This window comes from Amphimedon queenslandica, unplaced genomic scaffold, assembly GCF_000090795.2.
Source record: "Amphimedon queenslandica unplaced genomic scaffold, v1.1 AMPQUscaffold_13498, whole genome shotgun sequence".
In the NCBI taxonomy this organism is placed as follows: domain Eukaryota; kingdom Metazoa; phylum Porifera; class Demospongiae; order Haplosclerida; family Niphatidae; genus Amphimedon; species Amphimedon queenslandica.
This window is the reverse complement of record NW_003546266.1, coordinates 321840-329314: the sequence shown is the minus strand read 5'-3', so window position 1 is coordinate 329314 and position 7475 is coordinate 321840.

The window sequence follows — 7475 nt, the reverse complement described above, 5'->3', positions numbered from 1 at the left end:
AAGATGATGGACCTCCCATACACCATACCCACTTTCCATTAACAATCAATGCTTAAGAAATATTAATAGACTTAACTGCTTGTAATGATTAGTACCAACATGCTTCAAATACAAAGCAGGTGTATTAGTATCACAAGGAATGCCATATAAAGTTTGGGTTCCATATCTAGCCCAGCCAACAAAAGTAGGAGTTAGTGAATATGAATATATGGTTGTACCTATAATATTGCAGATAATGTAATAATCTCTGTGTCAGTGGCCCACACACAATTTCTATACATTTTGGACTTATTTATGTAATCATATATGCTTGAATATCTGGTTGCACTTAATGTACTATTAAACAATTCTTCAAAGTTTGGCATATTACTAACAATTGCTTTACGTAATTCGTAATGCTGAGAAATTGACCCAGTAATGAGATATTAAAGGGCATAAAATAAACAGTTCCCATCACCAGGGACATCAAGAGTACTTAGGAACTCTTTCATCTGACAATGGTGTTGTTGGACTACCTGGTAAGATTCTAGCAGCTGTGACAAATTTGAGATTTAAAATCTCACACCACCTTCTTTGATATTCTTCATTACCAGGGTAATAAACATAATCCCATTGTCTCCTTCTCACAAAATCTGGGTTGGGAGGCTCTTCATAAGTAAAGATGACATCATCATCTTTTTTTGGATTACTTGTCTTTAATTTAATGCTTGAGAGTTTTATAGATACAATCAGACTACTACTACAATGGTCATTTTTTACAACACACATGGTTTTATCATCTTTTGGTTTACATTTAATGTTTGAGAGTTTTATAGATACAATGAGACTACTACAACTATCATCATCTTTGACATTAAATTTGGTTTTTAGGTCTTTCAAATTAATTGAAACAATTAATTTATAATCTTTTTTTCAGCGAGGCAATACCAAAGCAGTATTGTCAGTACTACTGTCTACATCAACTTTTCTTTTTTGGGGGCAAGGCTTATTTAAAGCATTATTGTCACATATTTTACTCTTTTTGGGGTGATTAGACTTTTGTAAATCAGTACTCTTACGTTTATTGCTACTAACAGTACTGTTACTAGTACTTTCTACATGACTTTCAGACACCTTGGCATTCTTACTACAAAGTTCACCATCATCAATTATACCAGTCACTTGAATCTTTCTCTTCTTTCCATTCCTTTTCTTGATTTGAGGTAAGTCATTCCGAAAATTAGTTCTCAGTCTGTTAATTTCATTAATGCACGGATTACTAACTTTAAAAGAGAGAGGATCAAATGATAATAAATGTAATCCATTTAATGTACGTACACGAGACAATGCAACATATGCCATACCATCCCTTAAAACATCAGTCGATAAATCAATAATGGCTGCATCTAGTGAGAGGCCCTGACATTTATGTATAGTAATAGCATAAGAAAGTATAAGGGGAAACTGTTTCCTATGTATATACAAATTCTTAGATAGCATAAATCTAGATGTAACCCTTTCTATGTCACAAGGTACATCAATATGATCAAATTTGATTGACATACGTGCAGCATAAATACCCATTACTGTACCAATGGCACCATTAACTAATCCTACAGTCACATCAATATTACGTCTTAGCATTACTTTACAACCTACTGCTAAAGACAATACAGTTTCTAAACCAGCTGTTTTGCTTGGTTGATCTTTTAGTTTATCTAATTATTTTCTTGTTTTTTTGTCAAATTTTGCTGTGCTGCCACTTTCATCAACAACATCAACACATGCTAATTCTATTTTCTCAGTTTCTAGACTTTCTAACATTAATTCATTGATTTTTTGGCAGGCATCTACCTTAGAAAATAGGCAAATTGGAGGATTTGTTCCTTCGCTTTCCAATTCCTTATATTTTTCTTGTATTGAAACATTAAGTACACGACTTTTAAGCGTATCAATAGTATCATCAGTCAGACAGCCATGCCTAACAGAATCAAGCATTTTAAAGAAAGTTTCGTCTCCTTTTTGTCGCTCACTGATTGTTAGTTCATCATATTCTACTGTTTCTTTCCATATGTTAACTGCATTTGCTGCTCCAAGTCTAGTTTTTACTAGTTTGTTGCAAATTTTATTAAATACTGGCCTACCATTAACTGGTGGCAATTGTAAGAGGTCACCTACAAATAAAATATTTTTGGATCCAAACCATTCATCAGTTCCAAATATATCTTCTAAGCGCATCTGTAAGTATGCTAGATTTAGATTGGATACCATAGATACCTCGTCTACTATTATAATTTTCAAATTTTTAAGTGTCATTTTTATCCTTTTCTGAGCTTCTTTATTCAAAGCCCAATATCCAGCTGTTTTTCCCTCATGCTCTATTGGTAGCTGGAATAATTTATGTATTGTTAGTCCACCTACATTAAATGCGGCTATACCTGTTGGTGCTACTATAGCACATAATTTCACCACTTTTTGGATGCCATATGTCATCCACTAGGCATTTTATTGCCTCTATCAAAAACGATTTACCAGTTCCACCTACACCACTAATAAACATCCTTAGTGGTTTGATATTATCTAATCTAAGTAGTCTTGAACACTTATTTTCTAATAAGTCTTCACGTTCTTTTTGACTTATAAGGCGACTCTTAATTTTATCAAAAATTCTTTTTTGATCTACATTAAGCATTGTCTCTCTTTGCTCTAATGTTAAATTAGGTACATTTATATGCATGTCAGCAATATCAGCTACTGCTTCCATTATTTCACCCAATAATTGAGGCTCATCATCTTACTTGTTATCAGGAAGTTCTTCTTCAGTAAAGCCGGCTTTATTTCTTGCATCGACTATTTTCTTCCAATTGCGTTCAGCTTCTAATAATTTCTGTAGTTTGTTGAAATGATTTTCAATGCCACATATAGATGTTTCTCTGTGACACCTAAAAGCTTCTTCCATTGTTTCTCCTTCCATTACGAGTGTGCTCTCATCTCTAAAAGGCACAAATAAAAATATTAGCGAGTAATATAAATCATCTCTTTCCGCTTCTTGCATAGAATTAAATTTCCTATGGTTTGGAAGGACTTGCTTTGATCGAATTTTGTATTCTCTTTCTCCATTTTCTCCTATTTTATCAAATTTGTAATTGGCAACAAATTCATAAAGAGATACATCTTTCATGTTATTTGGTGTTGTTGGATAAAAGTCTTCAATTATGCTAGGATTAAAAATGTCTTTAGAAGATCTATCCATTTTAGTTAAATATGAATAGTTTTTGATTTTGCTGCTCCTCTTATGAAGCTAGTACACATTAACGTACTGTACGGTTACTGATTTCATGTATAAACTTTCACCGAGAAGATCACTAGCTTCATATAGTCCTACTTCTTTAGTTTGAAGTAATTTTTGTCCGATTTTCCAAAGCCTGCTGTATATGTTGTCCTAGCTGCTGACTTCATTCCATAAGTCCTGTGCATGACTCTTTTCTGCTTTAGTGACAAATCCAGTTACATACTCTGTTAAGGAAAGACTCTTCTCTGCTATGTATTGCAAGTCCATATTTGCACGCCACAATTTCAACAGTAAAGGATTGTAGTCATTGACTCGAACTTCTTTTTCATTTTGTTTGAGATAATATATTTTATTGCATGATTTCAAGCTATTTTCAACATCATTGATGCAAATACTATCTTGTACCGGTCTAGGAAAATCAAATCAGCATCTAGATACATAGGTCTTGCCGACTTTAATATTTCGTTTGCAGTATTTGCTGCACTTGTGCATTTGGTATTTTGTTACCAAAAAATTTAAATCAGTTGACGTATTACTATCTGGTATATGACAGGTAATTCTATCTTGTATGAAAGAACAGACTTCTTCTGGACGATCGATACCGACAACAGGAGCATTTTCGATCCATAGGAGGATGTGATAATGAGGCGCTCCACGCATTTGATATTCTTTTTGAACATAATATTTCTGTACTTTGCCTAGAACACCTCTCTGGAGAATGACTATGTTAAAGAAATCCTTAAATTTGTATGAAAATTGTTGCGATACTGAAACAGGGTCCTCAGTACATTATGTAGAAATACTATATGATTGTGGTGCATTATTCACTTTTCTTAAATATTGTGCTATACCAGGTGAATCGTATTCAGCACAACTTAATGTTAGGAAAAGTGTTGGTGAGCCATACTCAGCAATCATTGCTTTGACTTCACCTTTCAAACGGAACCAATATTGATTTGTGCCCCGTATTGGAGCCAACATGGTACTTAAATTGCCCTCAAATTCTTCATCTAATACATTCATTTTTTCTAATATTTCAGCAACAGTTTGACCAACGTTGCCCCTTGATGTTTTTAATAAATTATATATCCCAGTTTTTAAGGCTTTGTTAATTTTTAATCCATAATAGTGCAAACAATATGAATGATTTCTACGAAATTGGGAATCTTTGTTTAAAAGTCTAGATTTTATGTACTCACTAAATGATAAAGTCTGTGCTGGATAGCTTTGTCTGGGGTGATGCTCTCCATATTGTCCAGTTGGAAATAAAGTAGGAAAGCATAACAAATCAAGATGCTCTTGCCTATTGTTAATAGGTGCTTCTTTTACATTCATTAATTTATATTGACTGATATCAGAACCCATTACAATTTTACTATCAAGATTTCTAATTGTATATGCCAAAAGGCCTTCTAAATCTTGATCATTTGCTTTTTCAAGCATTTTAGAAGTAGTATTGCTGACTACTTGTATGACATTTTTTGAAGATGCAAAAAGTTACTATGTAACTTTTAGATACAATGGTTGTCTAACAGAGCACTCACAGGTTGATATTTTTCATCACAATGATGAATTTTAAAATCGGCCATAAGATACCTTTTGTCAATTATGGTCACATATAATGGATGGTAGCCTTGCTACTCATTTCACAGCCTACATTAATTTGTAGACAGGGAATGGTGCATGAAAGTCCGAGAGTAGAGAGACTAAGCCTGCAATTCAGTGCAGTGGCTAACACTTATTGTTGACCAATAATCAGTAAAATATATTATGGTTACTATGGCTTTGCATGAAAATATAACTAATGATTTAATTCTTTAAAAGAATAATAGCTAAATAAATAATTGTTACTACATTAAGTCTTTTAAAGAAGAGAATAGAATATTAGCATAGGCGAGTGCAGGCCTGGGCATTAAGGGACCATGCGCAGGTTAAATTTTTGACAAACAATTATATTTCTGATTTTATAATTAATATTCAAAATTCTTATTAATACAATAATGATTCATTAATGCCTTGGTAACATGGTTGTATGCAAGTTATATATACCAGGTGGTAAATGCAGTGCAATATGGCTAGCAAGAGACAGACTTCTTTATGGGCTTTTCTGAAACCTCCAAAACAAGCTAGAGTATCACACAGTCCTCTTGATGATAGCAAGTAGATCCTATTATTGATTAGTAAAATTGAGCTAAAACTCTGATAGATGACTCAGAAACGGCTACTTTGGTTGACCAGATTGATCCACCTGAGTCTTCTTCAACGGCAACTTCTGTACAGTCACAATCTCTTTCTAGTACACCACATTCTTGTATAAATACGTCTCCCTTTAAGTTTTTGCTTCTTTTTCATCTGCTCCTTTTCCTGGGAACATAGCAAAGAAGGATCAATCGCCATCTTAACCAAGGCTTAGTTCATTTCCATCAAAAATGTATGGAAGTGTGAAGTGATCTTTTCAACAATGATGCTACCATTTATTCCCTTGGCTAGATTACTCAATAGAGCGAAACTGTACTGTTTTTATGCTGCTTTTTTCTGACAGATGTCTAAGTTACCAAGGCTACTGTAAATGGAAACGTATGCTTTAGGAAAAATAGGTACACTTACAACTCACGACTCTTCTGTTCAGCACAGGAGGCCACTCTTGGAAGCAGTATCAGTCTTTGTAGCTCATGACACTTCAATTGCCATTCAATTTGAAAGAGAAAGACTGAAGACCATACAGGAGAATTGTGAATATGTGATGTACATTCTGGAGGTGATATTGTTATGGCTCAACAGGGAATTGCTCTTGGTGGTCATAGGAAGGTCAATGACTCTGAGAAATCAACCAATATTTGTAAATTTCTCAGCTTAGTCCAATTGCATTCCCGTCATATTTTACTAGCTAGAGAGACTGGAGACAGGCCCTAAGAATACTTCAATACTTGGTCACCATTATCGAAATAGCATATTGAGTGTATTTGCTGAGTCTGTTCTGGAGTATATCAAATGGTCTAGCAGACATGCTTCCATTAAAGCCATTCAGACTACATTGCCTGCTCTTCTAGCAACTCTGGAAGACATAGCTGATGAAAACGATTGCAAAGCAATTGAGTTGTGAGGACTGCTTCGCCAAGCCCATTCATTTTCATTCATTCTTTCTTTTATTCTTTTTGAAAAGATTTTCTCTGTAACTGGTAAACTTTCAAACCTCCTACAGGCAGAACAACTAAACTATGCTGGAGCAGTAGCCTGTATTTGTGCCAATAAGCAGACTCTACAACATCTGAGGAGTGAAGAAAAGTGGCTGGAGATATAGAGGGATACTGTTGAGTTGGGTACAATCACAGCTGTGTCACCTACAAGGTGTAGAAGGCAGCGTTTACCATCTCATCTTTCCAAATGTACAGTAGAAGGACCAACGGGACTCACCAATTCAATTTCAAGTACCATACACTTGTCTACTATGCCACTATTGATACCCTTATAGATGAGATGAATATGAGATTTAATGAGCTCAGTGTTACTCTTTTACAGTCACTACTGGCACATGTACATACCTGAGATAAATTTTAAGATTTGGCCTCTCCTTATCCATTTTTGTTGCATTACAGTATTGACAAGGATGGGCTAATATCTGAATTATCTGTTGCTACTACTATTTTAAGAGAAACATGTTCTCCATCCATGTTACACCATGTTTATTCTCATCTTTATCAAGTGAAGGAGTATTTTCCCCATTTGACTACAAGATTGCCATGACAACTGATGTTACCTCAGCATAAGTAGAAGGTTCTTTCTCCTCTCTATTAAGACAAAAGACAAATCTTCCTTTAGCAATGTCACAGGAGCGACTCAACAATGTTCTTTTTATTACACATAAAGAGACACAAGTCAAACAAACTCTGGCACAATCTTGATGACCTAGTTCTGAAATTTGCTGATGCACACAAAAACTTCAGGGTTACACTTAAATACTAAGAATAGGCACAGTATCTTTCCCCTTAGCAGCCATTATTATTACAATAATTAATCAAAATTATTAAACTTAATTGAAACTACACTTACACACCACACCCATTGATTCCATGCCCACGTAAGTCTAAATTTCTACAACTACAACTGCCCATGAATATTAAATCTATATAAAATTTATGCTAGTCAAAGTGCTTCAGTCCTAATTCTGCCAAAAGAATATTTAAAAAATAAAAGAATAGATATA